This window comes from Procambarus clarkii, chromosome 49 (genome assembly GCF_040958095.1).
Source record: "Procambarus clarkii isolate CNS0578487 chromosome 49, FALCON_Pclarkii_2.0, whole genome shotgun sequence".
Classification (NCBI taxonomy): Eukaryota; Metazoa; Arthropoda; class Malacostraca; order Decapoda; family Cambaridae; genus Procambarus; species Procambarus clarkii.
In genome coordinates, this window is record NC_091198.1 from 2,670,988 (window position 1) to 2,688,189 (window position 17,202).

A 17,202-nucleotide genomic window follows, 5' to 3' on the forward strand; every position below is an offset into this window, starting at 1 on the left:
ATTGTCGTCATTCTCTTTGGGGTGACGTTCTGACGAATACCCGGGGTCGCCTCCTTGAGCCGTTTCTCCTATCTTCTTCCCTGTCTCTTCTGAATTCTGGTGAGCCCACTCATTTGGACTCTCGGACTCGCACCCTTTCTTGTCTTGATCTTTCTCTCTGCTCTTCTTCTCTTTACTTAGATTTCACGTGGCAGGTTCTTGATGACCTCCATGGAAGTGATCATTTCCCCATCCTTGTTTCCTTTTTCTCTTTTCGCCCTTCCCTCTCTTTCCCTAGGTGGCAGTTTGCTAAGGCAGACTGGACCCTATTTACCCTCAGTGCTGCTCTCTCTGACCTCTCCCTTCTGCCTCTCTCTCGCGCTCTCCTCCTTTTTCATGACACTGTCTTCAACGCTGCCCTCCGCTCTCTTCCTCGCTCTTCCTCTCGGGGTCCACGGAAGTGCGTTCCCTGGTGGAATGCGGACTGTGCTCGGGCTGTCCGCTGTAAGCGTGCAGCCTGGAAGAGGCACCGCCGTAGGCAGACGACCGATTCTTTTCTTTTCTTTCGGAAAGCGAGTGCGGTGGCCCGTAGGGCCATCCGTACGGCTAAACGTGAATGTTGGGCATCTTATGTCTCAACAATTACGTCCGAAACCCCTCTGGCCCAGATCTGGAAGCGTATCCGCAAGATAGCGGGTAAGTTCGTTCCCGATGTTTCACCGGTCCTTCACCTCCATGATACTCTTGTGGCGGACCCGATGCAGGTCGCTTCCGAACTGGGTTCCCACTTTTCTTCTGTTAGCTCTGGTCTTCATCTTCCCCAATCTTTCCTTCTTCGTAAACCTGTCCTTGAGTCTCGTCCTTTAGATTTCTGCACTCATCTTCAGCTTCCCTATAATGATCCCTTCTCTCTCTCTGAACTTCGTTCTGCTCTGGCCCTCTGCGGTTCTACGGCGGCGGGCTCCGATGGTATTCATTATGAGATGCTTCGCCATCTCCCTCCGAGCACGTCTCAGTATTTACTGAGTCTGTATAATCGGATCTGGGAGTCGTCGTCAGTCCCTGAGGACTGGCTCGATGCCGTTGTCCTCCCTGTTCGCAAACCGGGGTCTCTGGGTACTTCCCCTAAGGACTTTCGCCCTATTGCTCTCACAAGTTGTGTCTGCAAACTTTTTGAACGTATGGTTAACGTTCGTCTGATGTGGTTCCTGGAACACCATCACCTCTTCTCCCCTTCTCAATTTGGTTTCCGCAAGTGCCGCAGCACGACAGATGTCCTGGTGAACTTGGAGGTCTATATTCGTACTGCTTTTGCTGCGAAGACCTCCGTTGTTGCCGTCCTTTTTGACCTGGAAAAGGCTTACGACACCACTTGGCGTTATCATATCCTATCTCAACTTCATTCTTTTGGCCTTCGTGGTCATCTCTCTCTCTTTCTCCGCAGCTTCCTCTCTCGTCGTTCCTTTCGGGTGCGCCTTGGTACCGCTCTCTCTCCCTCTTTTCAGCAATACGAAGGTGTGCCCCAGGGTAGTGTTCTGAGCACTACTCTTTTTCTGGTTGCCCTCAATGGTCTTCTTTCCTCTCTTCCTTCTGGTGTCTTCTCCGCTCTCTATGTCGATGATCTTACCCTTTGTTGTCAGGGTGATGATTCGCCTCTCCTTCAACGCCGGCTTCAACTTGCAATTGATGCCGTGTCGTCTTGGGCCACTGATCATGGCTTCAAGTTCTCTACTTCTAAGACTTGTGCCATGACATTTACGCGGAAACGGGTTGTTCTTCGTCCCTCTTTGTCACTTTATGGTCATCCCCTTGAATACAAAGATTCCGCGAAGCTTTTGGGGTTATTCCTTGACACTCGTTTGTCTTGGTCTCCCCATATCTCTTACCTCCGTGTTGAGTGCTCTAAGGCCCTTACCCTCCTTCGGGTCTTGTCCCATACTTCTTGGGGGGCAGATAGGCGCACTCTCCTTGCTTTACATTCTTCTCTCGTCCTGTCTAAGCTCGATTATGGTTGCCCTGCTTACTCGTCTGCTTCTCCTTCTACTCTTCGCCGTCTTGATGCTTTGCACCATACTGGGTTGCGCCTCAGTTCTGGTGCCTTTCGTTCGACTCCCGTCCTTAGCTTGTATGTTGACACTGGCTTCCTGTCTCTCCAGGACCGCCGTGATCGCTACTGTCTTCGCTATCTTGCGCGGTCCTTGCAACATCCTTCCTCTCGCCTCTGTCGTGCTTTAACTTTTACCCCTCCTGCGGTTCCTGTTCCTCTTCACCACCTCCCTCTTTCTGTCCGGTTATCTCGCCTGCAGGATTCTCTTTCCGTTCGTATTTCTGATGTTTCTCCTCGTGTTGTTCCTTCTTTGCCCCCGTGGAGGGTCCCTCTTCCGCGGTTTTGTACTTCCTTGACCCGTATCACTAAAGCTTTTACCCCTCCTACGGTTCTAAAACGCCTTTTCCTCGAGCACTTTTCTTCTCACTCCCGCTCCGTTTCTGTCTTCACCGATGGGTCTAAGTCAGCGGACGGTGTTGGCTACTCTGTTGTTTTTCCTGATCGCACTTATATGTGTCGCTTGCCTCCGGAGACTAGCATCTTTACAGCGGAACTTTATGCTATTCTCTATGCTCTTCGTCTCCTACTTTCTCGTTGTCAGTCTTCCTTTGTAGTTGTTGTTGACTCTCGTAGTGCCCTCATGGCTCTCGGGTCCTTTAATCCAGTTCATCCAGTGGTTGTCGAGATCCAGCATTGGCTGTTTCTCGTTCATAGTAAATTTAAGTCGGTTGAGTTTTGTTGGGTTCCCAGCCATATTGGTGTGTCTTTAAATGAGCGTGCGGATGCTGCCGCCAAGGAAGCTGTCCGCTCTTGTCCCATCTCTCGTAAGGGCATTCCGTATTCCGACTTTTACCCGGTTATCCATTCCTCAGTCCTTACCCGTTGGCAGGCTTCTTGGTTGTCTGTTACTGGTAACAAGCTACGTACTCTTAAATGTTGTGTTTCCTCGTGGCAGTCCTCCTTCCACCGTAACCGGCGGTGGGAAACAGCTCTGGCGAGGTTGCGTATTGGCCATACTCACTTAACCCATGGTCACTTGATGGAGCGCCGCCCTGCTCCTTATTGTCCTAGTTGCATTGTCCCTCTTACGGTCGTGCATGTCCTTCTTGAATGTCCTGACTTCCAGGACGAGCGTATGTCTTGCTTTCCGACCGCCCCTCGCGGTCACCTGTCCCTCGATAGAATTCTTGGTGACTCGGATACTTTTGATATCGTTCGCCTTATGCGTTTTTGTTCTCGTATTGGCATCCTTGGTGATATTTAGCGCCCTCTGATTATTTTGCGTATTTGATGGTGCTACATAGCCTTCCCGGTTTGGTGCCTTCTTTTGATAATTACTTACTTACTTACACAGATTTAATAACAACGCAGAACATATACAAAACACTCACATACAATAGAAGTGTATAAACGTCAATACCTTATGACACTATATCTGGTTGCAGTCCAGTACCATCATGACTCAGTTACTTATACCTAGTGACAGCCTAACTTCTGACTTGCCACTTACACTATCCACCTCACCAAGTGGATAAATCTCACAAGATAAATACGGCACTATCATCCTTAGAACATATATATATCTCTGCGGGTAATCGAGTTACAACCTACAGTTGTAATTCTAAACTTCAATATAAGCATTCCCTGGCATAAAAATGATAACCAATCACCCACCTTTCACTGCGTCTTGCACGCTAACGACAATCAAGCTCACTACTAACTCCCTACCAGTAGTCAGTAAGAACTTCCTTCCACATCTTTAAATTCTCTACCCTGACATCACCAGGTTCTTCCAGGTTCACTTATCAGGATCCTCTGCAGCTCTTCCAGGCTGCTGCACCATGAAGTTTTCCTTGGACTCCAGTGGTACTCCACTACCGTTTCCACAGAAATATGTGAGACTTCACTGCTCCTCTTCTCACAGTATGAGGTCCAATTCCTCACTATAGAACTTGCTCTTCCACAGAATACAACATCCACCCCTACAGGCTTGAAGTTCCAGTCATCAACTTCTTCTCTGGCCTCAGAGTACTCACATCAACTCCTTCCTCAGAACAAACCACAGAATTTGGCTCGCTCGCTGGTCTTCACTGGACGGCGGCGACATTCAGGGCGCCTCAGGCTACCCACAGAACTGCTTAACTGCTCCACAACACCTTCTGCAGTTCATGACTTGAGCTGACACGCCTCCCAAATTATTTCTCAGTCGAGACGTCAGTCCACTTCCTTCCTCTTGAAGGTATATCAAACAGGGGTTCTTCTTCACCAGGGGCTCAAACGGAGCACGGCCTCCCCTCACAATCTCTTCAGCTCAAGTGAGCCCAAGCTCCTCTGAGGCAAGCTTCACACCTCCAGCCAACTCTCGACATCTCATGACCAGTCATTTATCTATATTCCTGTTCACTGCCCATATTCATAAACTACCTGTGAAATTTAACCAATTGTTTTACGTATGTATCTTCATGTTAGATCAGGTCTTCAAGAAAAACGTATGTATCTTCTTAGTTAGATCAGGTCTTGCAGAAAAATTCTCAGAGGTAGACTCGGTTTCAGCTACCTGGGATCATAACACAAGTGTAGTGGTATACAAGTAAGTGTAGTGGTATACAAGCAGATGTGGTGGTATACAAGCAGATGTAGTAGTATACAAGCAGATGTAGTATAATACATGCAGATTTAGTGGTTAACAAGCAAATGTAGTGGTATACAAGCGTATGTAGTGGTATACAATCAAGTGTAGTGGTATACAAGCAGATGCAGTGGTATACAAGCAGATGTGGTGGTATACAAGCAGATGTAGTAGTATACAAGCAGATGTAGTATAATACATGCAGATTTAGTGGTTAACAAGCAAATGTAGTGGTATACAAACGTATGTAGTGGTATACAATCAAGTGTAGTGGTATACAAGCAGATGTAGTGGTATACAAGCAGATGCAGTGGTATACAAGCAGATGTAGTGGAATAATAGCAGATGTAGTGGTATTCAATCAAGTGTAGTGGTATACAAGCAGATGTAGTGGTGTACAAACAGATGTAGTGGCATAAAAGCGTATGTTTCTTTTTTTTTGAGATATATACAAGAGTTGTTACATTCTTGTACAGCCACTAGTACGCGTAGCGTTTTGGGCAGGTCCCTGGAATACGATCCCCTGCCGTGAAGAATCGTTTTTTCATCCAAGTACACATTTTACTGTTGCGTTAAACAGAGGCTACAGTTAAGGAATTGCGCCCAGTAAATCCTCCCCGGCCAGGATACGAACCCACTACACCACGCGAGTGTCTTACCACTACACCACGGAGACTGCTACTACACCACGGAGACTGCTATGTAGTGGTATACAATCAGGTGCAGTGGTATACAAGCAGATGTAGAAGTATACAAGCAGATGTAGTGGTACTCTAGTAGATGTAGTGGTATACAAGCAGATGTAGTGGTATACTAGCAGATGTAGTGGTATACAAGCAGATGTATTGGTATACTAGCAGATGGAGTGGTTGTTATGATCCCAGGTAGGTGAGAAACGAGTCTCCCCTTTGAGAATTATTCTATCAGGCCTGACCTGACTAAGAGGTCAAAGAAATACAGACATGGAGATCAATAAGTGAAATAATTGGATAAATTTGAGAAATAGTTAAATAGTGTATGGTTAAATAGACTATAAATAGAGTATGGTCAGTGATCAAGAATATAAGTAAATGACTAGACATGAAATGTGGAGAGTTTGCTAGAAGTGTGAGGCTCGCTTCTAGAGGGCTTTGACCCCCACTTGACCACCAGACATCGTGAGGGGAAGCCGCGCTCCGTGTGAGCTCCTGCTAGAGAGGAACCCTTAGTTGATATACCTTAAAGAGAAAGGAAGTGTGCAGACGTTTCAGCTGTGGAATCGAGGTGGGAATGTGTGGTCTCAAGTCCTGGAGGGCAAGGAGAGTTTGTGAAGCCGCCCAAAAACGAAAGACCAGGACGTACAAACAGCAGTGTGTGCGCCCTGGTCGGGTGTCATGGAAGAACACCCTGCAGGAGACCTTATTGTTGTAAGCACAATTTTAACTAGTTTACAGTGATTACCTATAGTTGATCGTGTGGCCAGCGATCGTAGCAAGTGTTTGTTGATATGTTAGGCATGTTTTGATAAGGCAGAAGGCCTAAATAAGAGAGTAAAGATGAGGGAACGTCCTGGAGGGCGGAGCGATATCCATCCACCCTGACTGCTGGAGGGCAACTGAGGGCTAGCCGCCAGCTGCCTCGAGGGGCCGCCTGGCCAGGCGGAGGATGGACCAACCCAAACGGGGGAGACCACACTCACAGCATGTAGAGAGCAGACAGATGTTGGGTGGAAACATTAATTGTGTGGTTTATTTTGTTTGTGTTTATAGGGAAACATTTTTATTAGCATATGGATGGGGTGCAGGTTTGTCTGGGGAAGGAGTTGCTGAGAACTTCGAAGCTAGCAGAGAGGGATTAGTTGATGAGACTCCAAGGTTGTGGAAGGTACTGAGCTCTGTGGAAGAGCAGCCATACAGTGAGGAGCAGGACCTCAATCTGTGAGAAGAGGAGCAGTGGAATGAAGTTTCACATGTTTCTGTGATACCAGTGGTGAAGCACCATTGTTGCTCAAGGAAGACTTCATACTGTAATAGCCAGGAGAGCTGTGGAGGACCCTGGTAGACGATTCTAGGAAGAACCTGATGATGTCAGGGTAGTGAAGTTCCAGATGTGGAAGGGAAGTTCTTATTGACTACTTGTTGAGAGCTAGTAGAGTATTTGGTTGTTATTTGGGTGCAAGATGCAGTGAAAGGTGAGTGACTGATTACCATTTTTGTGCCATGGAGTACTTATACTGAAGTATAGAGTTACAGCCGTAGGCTGGATTACCTGCAGAGACATACATATGTATTCTAGAACTGATAGGGTCATAGGCTGGTTTTCCATATATATATATATATAAATATATATATATATATATATATATATATATATATATATATATATATATATATATATATATATATATATATATATATATATATATATATATATATATATATATATATATATACAACTTTAGAACACTTTCCCACCAGGAGACTCGAACCCTAGCCAGCACAAAAGCCTTCCAGCAACTGGCATAACAGGTACGCCTTAACCCGCTCCACCACCTGCTCAGACCCTTAAAAGAGATGGTAATTTCGGAGTATTTAAATACACCAAAGATCACCACCTCCCAAGAGCACTAGAGCAAGTGAGGGGTCATTTATACGTTTATTTCATCAAGTCCCTGTTAATATGGGAAGACACAGTGTCTATGCTTAAGGCACAACTCTCCTAAACACGAGAGTGAAGTATACAACTTTAGAACACTTTCCCACCAGGAGACTCGAACCCTAGCCAGCACAGAAGCCTTCCAGCAACTGGCATAACAGGTACGCCTTAACCCGCTCCACCACCTGCTCAGACCCTTAAAAGAGATGGTAATTTCGGAGTATTTAAATACACCAAAGATCACCACCTCCCAAGAGCACTAGAGCAAGTGAGGGGTCATTTATACGTTTATTTCATCAAGTCCCTGTTAATATGGGAAGACACATATTAACAGGGTGGAGCGGGTTAAGGCGTTCCTGTTATGCCAGTTGCTGGAAGGCTTCTGTGCTGGCTAGGGTTCGAGTCTCCCGGTGGGAAAGTGTTCTAAAGTTGTATACTTCACTCTCATGTTTAGGAGAGTTGTGCCTTAAGCATAGACACTGTGTCTTCCCATATTAACAGGGACTTGATGAAATAAACGTATAAATGACCCCTCACTTGCTCTAGTGCTCTTGGGAGGTGGTGATCTTTGGTGTATTTAAATACTCCGAAATTACCATCTCTTTTAAGGGTCTGAGCAGGTGGTGGAGCGGGTTAAGGCGTACCTGTTATGCCAGTTGCTGGAAGGCTTCTGTGCTGGCTAGGGTTCGAGTCTCCTGGTGGGAAAGTGTTCTGAAGTTGTATACTTCACTCTCGTGTTTAGGAGAGTTGTGCCTTAAGCATAGACACTGTGTCTTCCCATATTAACAGGGACTTGATGAAATAAACGTATAAATGACCCCTCACTTGCTCTAGTGCTCTTGGGAGGTGGTGATCTTTGGTGTATTTAAATACTCCGAAATTACCATCTCTTTTAAGGGTCTGAGCAGGTGGTGGAGCGGGTTAAGGCGTACCTGTTATGCCAGTTGCTGGAAGGCTTCTGTGCTGGCTAGGGTTCGAGTCTCCTGGTGGGAAAGTGTTCTAAAGTTGTATACTTCACTCTCGTGTTTAGGAGAGTTGTGCCTTAAGCATAGACACTGTGTCTTCCCATATTAACAGGGACTTGATGAAATAAACATATAAATGACCCCTCACTTGCTCTAGTGCTCTTGGGAGGTGGTGATCTTTGGTGTATTTAAATACTCCGAAATTACCATCTCTTTTAAGGGTCTGAGCAGGTGGTGGAGCGGGTTAAGGCATACCTGTTATGCCAGTTGCTGGAAGGCTTCTGTGCTGGCTAGGGTTCGAGTCTCCTGGTGGGAAAGTGTTCTAAAGTTGCATACCTTCACTCTCGTGTTTAGGAGAGTTGTGCCTTAAATATATATATATATATATATATATATATATATATATATATATATATATATATATATATATATATATATATATAAATATATATATATATATATATATATATATATATATATATATATATATATATATATATATATATATATATATATATATATATATATATATATATATATACCTCTAGCTGGAAGAAGGGGGACCCATAGCCTCGGAGGAAACCACGCATAACGCATTAGAGGGAATGTTTAGATCCCCTCCAATACAGTTTCTGTGTGCTTTTCTCCTACCACCCCCTTCCTTTTTTATTTTTTGTGCTTTATTATGCATTTGATGGTTACAAGATATACATGGGTTGATACAAAAATAATAATGCTAAAAGGTGCTTAAAGGTTATGGATCTCTTGAAAAACACAACAATGGGAAACATTGATGAATGTCACAGACGGGTTCGATCATTGTTGCAAGTCAAACACTTCTTCGAATTCCTCTGAAGTTGGACTAGTGCCCAAGACGCAACAGGCATTTCCCCTCTGAATCGCAACACTGAGGCGCTGGAACAAGAATATATATATATATATATATATATATATATATATATATATATATATATATATATATATATATATATATATATATATATATATATATATATATATATATATATATGTGTGTGTGTGTGTGTGTATATATATATGTATATATATATTATACATTATTATTATGTATATATATATATGTATATATATATGTATATATTGTATATATATGTATAAATATATGTATATATATATATATATGTATATATTGTATATATATATATATATATATATATATATATATATATATATATATATATATATATATATATATATATATACATATATATATATATGTATATATATATGGTTCCAAGGGGTTGTCATAGCCAGGGGGTGGTAATGGGGGACGAGCTCCCATGACCTATAAAATGCTCCTATACGGCATGCGTCTCAAATAGCCTCTGACAACCAAGTCCAACTCCTGGCCTGCACGGGTGGCTTAGTCTAAGTCCGGCGGAACTGCTTTTACCGACAGGAGAAGGGGCGAGGGCGTGCCTCTGGCGCCTTAAAACCAGCTTCTCCGGGTAGATGGGACTCGATTGCCTGGGAAGGCAGCCCATCTAGGGGAAGGAAAACCCTGATTTTAAACCTCCGCTGCCTTGCGGCCATACCCTTGTTTTTGGGAAGGCTTCAGGAGTCAACCTCGAGGAAAAATCCGGAGTTGGAGCCCCTAAGGCAGTTCGTTGTTGACGTCGACCTCGTTCTGGCAGCTCCTGCGACGTTGCTGGAACCATGCGTATTGGCATTTGCCTCTCTATTGGATAATTTCAGCAACGTGGAGAGGGGGGACCTGCTGCATGGGTAACAGCTTCTCCTCCATATCTACCTACCCAGGCTTTGCGCCCTGGAGAGGACACTCCAGCTTCGCCTCACAGCGTCGAACCAACACGGGAAGCGACAGTCTACCGGTTTTAAGTCTTCTGCTCGATTGGCGAAGAGTGTGACGCCAGGGGTTGCTTCCGACGGTGGGAGGGGTCATCGCGCCCCACTGGGCAGCTACCGCCCGCCTCAAGCTGGGCAAACCCCAGCCAATAAGGTGTTGCCTCGCCACGGTCCGTTAACCTCACTGGGTGCGTGGGGTTTAGGGTGAAAACTGACAAGCGGCCCGACAACTTTGCACCAAGCAATACCAAACCAAAGAAGAAAATATCAACTGCCCTAAAGCTGGGCACATGGAACGTCAGGACACTGACACCAGGTTTCTCTGACGACCTGCAAGAAATCAATGACGCCCGAAAAACAGCAATCATCGATAGGGAGCTGAGCAAGCTGCAGATGGATATTGTTGCTCTCCAAGAGACCAGGCTCCCGGGATCAGGATCTGTGAGAGAGAGGACCTTCTCTTTCTTCTGGCAAGGAAAACCTCCAGATGAGACCAGAGAACATGGTGTGGGATTTGCCGTCAGGAATGCACTGTTGGGACATATTATGCCACCGATGGGGGAAACCGAACGAATTCTGTCTCTGCAACTGTACTCCCAAACAGGACCAGTCAATGTAATTAGTGCATATGCACCAACCCTGACTTCTCCAGCAGAGGCAAAGGAAAAATTCTACGATGACCTCAACAGAGTCATAGCGAGAATCCCTGTAAAGGAGCCACTGTTCATCCTCGGCGACTTCAACGCCAGAGTGGGTGCCGAGCACAACATTTGGCCCACTTGCCTGGGTCAATTCGGCATAGGAAGGATGAATGAGAACGGGCAACGTCTGCTAGAACTCTGCTGCCTTCATGGTCTTTGTGTCACCAACACGTTCTTCAGCACAAAGCCTCAACACCGAGTATCTTGGAGACACCCCAGATCCAAGCACTGGCACCAGCTTGACCTGATTCTTACCAGGCGTGCAAGTCTACCCAGCGTCAAGATTACGCGTAGCTACCAGAGTGCTGTCTGTGACACCGACCACTCCCTGGTATGTAGCAGGGTCAAGATGCAACCAAAGAAGATTCATCACTCGAAAAAGGCGGGCAGACCTCGCATCGACACCACCAAGACCCGCAACCAGGACAAGGTGGAAGATTTTGCACACGTGCTCGAGGAAGCTCTCCCTGGCCCAGCTGGGGTCACTGCCTGTAAAAGATGGCAGCACTTCAGAGACGCTGTGTTCAACGCTGCCATTTCCACCTTTGGCAAGAAGACCAGCAGGTCGGCAGACTGGTTCGAGGCTCACTCGGAAGAGATGACACCTGTAATCGAAGAGAAGAGAAACGCCTTGGCAGCCTACAAAGCCTGCCCAAGTCAGCGCAACTTACAGATCCTTCGGGCCGTCCGCTGCAAAGTGCAGCAGAGCGCCAGGCGATGTGCCAACAACTATTGGCTCCAGCTCTGCTCCCAGATACAGACTGCAGCGGATACAGGCAATGTAAGGGGAATGTATGACGGCATCAAGCAGGCCCTCGGCCCAATCCAGAGGAAGACCGCTCCTCTGAAATCTGCCACTGGCGAGGTGATTCAGGACCAGACACTGCAGCTGAAGCGCTGGGTCGAGCACTACTCTGAGCTATACGCCAGGGACAATGTGGTCACCGAAGATGCCCTGAGCGCCATTGAGTGTCTGCCTGTGTTAATGGAGCTCGACAGTGAACCGACCCTGGAAGAACTCAGCGATGCCCTGGACTCCCTTGCTTCTGGTAAAGCTCCTGGCAAAGATGGCATTCCTGCTGAGACCTTGAAGTGCTGCAGAGGTAGCCTGCTCATGGAGCTGCACGAAATTCTCTGCCTCTGCTGGGAAGAAGGAGAGGTGCCACAGGACATGAGGGATGCCAACATCGTCACACTGTATAAGAATAAAGGTGACAGGGGCGACTGCAACAACTACCGTGGAATCTCCCTCCTCAGTATTGTCGGAAAGCTGTTTGCTCGAGTCGCATTGAAGAGGCTCCAAGTACTTGCAGAGAGAGTTTATCCAGAATCACAATGTGGATTCAGAGCTGGCAGGTCCACCATCGACATGGTTTTTTCCCTCAGACAACTGCAGGAGAAATGCAGGGAACAGAAGCAGCCACTCTTTGTAGCCTTCATAGATCTGACGAAGGCCTTCGACCTCGTCAGCAGGGATGGCCTGTTCAAGATCCTCCCCAAGATCGGATGCCCACCCAGGCTCCTCAGCATCATCAGATCTTTCCATGAGAACATGAGGGGCACCGTGGTCTTTGATGGCCTAACATCAGACGCCTTTGACATCCGAAGTGGAGTAAAGCAGGGCTGCGTACTGGCTCCAACCCTATTCGGGATTTTCTTCGCAGTTATGCTGCGGCACGCCTTCGGATCTGTCACGGAAGGCATTTACCTCCGGACCAGGTCGGATGGAAGGCTCTTTAACCTCGCCAGGCTGAGAGCCAAGACAAAGGTTCGGCTGAGGTGTCTGCAATATGGGAGACACTAGCTACAGACCGTTCAGCCTGGAGGCAGTCTGTTCAACGAGGTCTCTCCAAGTTCGAGGAGTCACTTGCCAAGGAATCGGAGGCAAAGAGACAGAGAAGGAAAGCCGGTAACCAGGAAGACAGACCAGAATCGGACTTCGTTTGTGCTCGGTGTGGGATGGACTGCCACTCTCGGATTGGCCTCATCAGTCACACCAGACGCTGCACCAGGATTGACAACTAGGGCGCAACTCCATAGTCTCCCGAGACTGAAGGATGCCTACTACTATATATATATATATATATATATATATATATATATATATATATATATATATATATATATATATATATATATATATATATATATATATATATATATATATATATATGTCGTACCTAGTAGCCAGAACGCACTTTTTGGCCTACTATGCAAGGCCCGATTTGCCTAATAAGCCAAGTTTTCCTGAATTAATATATTTTTTCTAATTTTTTTCTTATGAAATGATAAAGCTACCCATTTCATTATGTATGAGGTCAATTTTTTTTTATTAGAGTTAAAATTAACGTAGATATATGACCGAACCTAACCAACCCTACCTAACCTAACCTAACCTATCTTTATAGGTTAGGTTTGGTTAGGTAGCCCAAAAAGGTAGGTTAGGTTAGGTTAGGTAAGTTAGGTAGTCGAAAAACAATTAATTCGTGAAAACTTGGCTTATTAGGCAAATCGGGCCTTGCATAATAGGCTGAGAAGTGAGTTCTGGCTACTAGGTACGACATATATATATATATATATATATATATATATATATATATATATATATATATATATATATATATATATATATATATATATATGTCGTACCTAATAGCCAGAACGCACTTCTCAGCCTACTATGTAAGGCCCGATTTGCCTAATAAGCCAAGTTTTCCTGAATAAATATATTTTCTCTAATTTTTTTCTTATGAAATGATAAAGCTACCCATTTCATTATGTATGAGGACAATTTTTTTTATTGGAGTTAAAATTAACGTAGATATATGACCGAACCTAGCCAACCCTACCTAACCTAACGTAACCTATCTCTATCGGTTAGGTTAGGTTAGGTAGCAGAAAAAGTTAGGTTAGGTTAGGTTAGGTAGGTTAGGTAGTCGAAAAAACTTTAATTCATGAAAACTTGGCTTATTAGGCAAATTGGGCCATGCATAGTTGGCTGAGAAGTGCGTTCTGGCTATTAGGTACGACATATATATATATATATATATATATATATATATATATATATATATATATATATATATATATATATATATATATATATATAACCCGCTTCAGCGAGGCCTCTCAGTCTTTCGGACTCACCATCAGTCTGAAGAAAACACAAGTCATGGGACAAGGAGTGGACTCCCCACCTGACATCGGCATCTCTGATTCCAAACTGGAAGTTGTTCACGACTTCGTGTACCTGGGCTCCACAATCTCTGACTCCCTCTCTCTTGATACGGAGCTAAACAAACGCATCGGTAAGGCATCTACTACCATGTCCAAACTGACAAAGAGAGTGTGGGCCAACAATAGGCTAACTGAGTATACTAAGATTCAGGTTTACAGATCCTGTGTCCTGAGCACTCTCCTTTATGGCAGTGAGTCTTGGACACTCCGCGCCCGTCAGGAAAGACGGCTGAATGCCTACCACATGCGCTGCCTTAGACACATCTTGGACATCACCTGGCAGGACAAGGTGACAAACAACAACATCTTGGGGAGAGCAAGAATCACCAGCATGTACACAATGCTGAAACAGAGACGAATGCGCTGGCTCGGGCACGTTGTGCGAATGGGCGACGGCAGGATCCCCAAGGATCTCCTGTATGGAGAGCTGAGGCAGGGAAAGCGTCCAGTAGGCAAGCCCCAGCTACGGTACAAAGACGTATGCAAAAGGGACCTGAAAGCCATGGACGTCGATCTTGCTATATGGGAGACACTGGCTACAGACCGTTCAGCCTGGAGGCAGTCTGTTCAACGAGGTCTCTCCAAGTTCGAGGAGTCACTTGCCAAGGAATCGGAGGCAAAGAGACAGAGAAGGAAAGCCGGTAACCAGGAAGACAGACCAGAATCGGACTTCGTTTGTGCTCGGTGTGGGATGGACTGCCACTCACGGATTGGCCTCATCAGTCACACCAGACGCTGCACCAGGATTGACAACTAGGGCGCAACTCCATAGTCTCCCGAGACTGAAGGATGCCTACTACTATATATATATATATATATATATATATATATATATATATATATATATATATATATATATATATATATATATATATATATATATATATATATGTATATATCATTGAAACGACAAGGGACCCAAGAGCTGCAAGCTTTCTTTTCCAGCGCCTCAGTGTGGCGATACAGAGGGGAAATGCGCACTGCATCCAGGGTTCCTGCCCGCCATCTGAGGAGCTGGAGGAACTCGACAACCTATGATAACTATCTTTGTAACCCATATGTAACTCCTTTTTTGTAACAAAGTTCAAATAAAGTAAATATATATGTGTACATACAAAAGAATGGGGGTGGTAGGAGAAGATAATATTAGTGTTCAGTGAGAAACCACAAGGTCTCCTCTGAATACTTTTTATTTTCTTCTCCGAGGCTATGGGTCCCCACATTGGCACCAGAGGTGGTACCCTCACAAATATATATGTATATATTATTAAATATGACCGAAAAAGTAAGATTAATAATTCTAACACGAATTTTCTCAATCTTACGTACATTTCTTTTCACTGTTGGAGGTAATTCAAAAATCAATTCTCCAAAATTCATTTTTATTTCTAGTCGGACGCGACACTTGAGCGCGTTTCGTAAAACTTATTACATTTTCAAAGACTTAAATTAACACATACACAACTGAATAGAACTTGCACATCTCCGATTTTGTTTATATCTACATTTGAGTGAGGTGGATGGGGTGAGGTGGTATTTAATAAGGTATTAATTTCATCAACACAAGCCAGAACATGATGGGTATTGAATAGAAGTGTCAAGTGTCGCGTCAGACTAGAAATAAAAATGAATTTTGGATAATTGATTTTTGAATTACCTCCAACAGTGAAAAGAAATGTACGAAAGATTGAGAAAATTCGTGTTAGAATTATTAATCTTACTTTTTCGGTCATATTTAATAATATATGTCTACAGGAAAGACTGCTACCAAAATATACTAATATTAAAGCGCACGACCCAGCAGCAAGGAATCAAGCCTTCACGATAAAATATCGCCAGGATCTGATTCGTGATCAGATATACAAGGCAGAGAATGAAATCAAAGACAACAAAACGCAACTACTTCATGCTACAAACGAGTGGAGAAATAGCAACATCGACGAAAGTATCCGTACCCGCATTGAACCACACCTCGACATCCTCACAGACCGACATCACCTCAGCACTGAAGAAGGATTATCAAGAAACTAACAACATTATATGGAGGACCTATGGCAATTCCACGACCAAGAGATGGCTTCCTGAACCTTGCAGGAATTAACCTCACTGAGGACTAAGTCACTCTCCTAAATCTGGGCATAAACTGTCACGTTATGTCCAGACCGAGTGAGATGGCCCGGAAAGTAGAGTTGGAAATTCTGTTGGACGACATATTCGACCTCGAGACACAAAAGAAGGTCACTACCAAAGATACCTTAAAAGCAGAACTTATTGCAGAAGGAGGAAAGAATCGAGGCAATTACAGAAGCACCATACTGTCCCCCGAGCTCAAAGCGGCAGCTAAAAGCCTTCGTGAGAACAAGGAGATAGTTGTCAGGAGAGGTGACAAGTCGCCAATATATGTCATTCTTAAAAAAGACGAATATCTGGCGAAAATGAACCTCATACTCTCTGACCAAACTAAGTTCCAAAGGGTAACGAAGGACACTACAGCCGAATTGAAAACAAAGGTCAACAAACTGATCGAAACTGTGAACGCCAAGAAATCCGGACTCCACCTGCCAAAGATCATTGGGGAATATAAACCTGGATATGCGTATGGAAATGTCAAGACACACAAGCCTGGAAACCCACTTCGGCCAATCATTAGCCAGATACCCACACCCACGTACAGACTGGCGAAGCGACTCAACGGCCTACTGACTCCTTATGTTCCTTGCGCCTTGTTGGGGTTTTCACCTCTCTATTATTCTCTACCCTTACTCTGGGGTGAGCAATAGTTATGCTCAAGGTAACTCACCGTAGCCCTGCGGGTCTTCCCTCGATCCTCACGGCGCCACTGCACGCCAGGAGAGTCTCCCAGTCAATCTTAACGGCCTCTTATTAAGAAAGAGTGAGAACACGACTCGTTCACATCGACTGTCGTGTGCCCTCCCCAACAATAGGGCTCTACGGTTATCCACAAGATCGCCAACTGGTGTTTTTAGGTGGACAGTAACACCATCAGTGGACTGGTATATTTAGTGGTAGCCTTGGCAAGGTCACACTCAAAGATCAGGAATCAGGCAGGTACTTATTGTTATCACTCTATGTTTACCAGTATAATATAGCCACAAGATCAATGGAGGGGATGATAAAAACACAAAGAGAGTTTTGTATTTTACT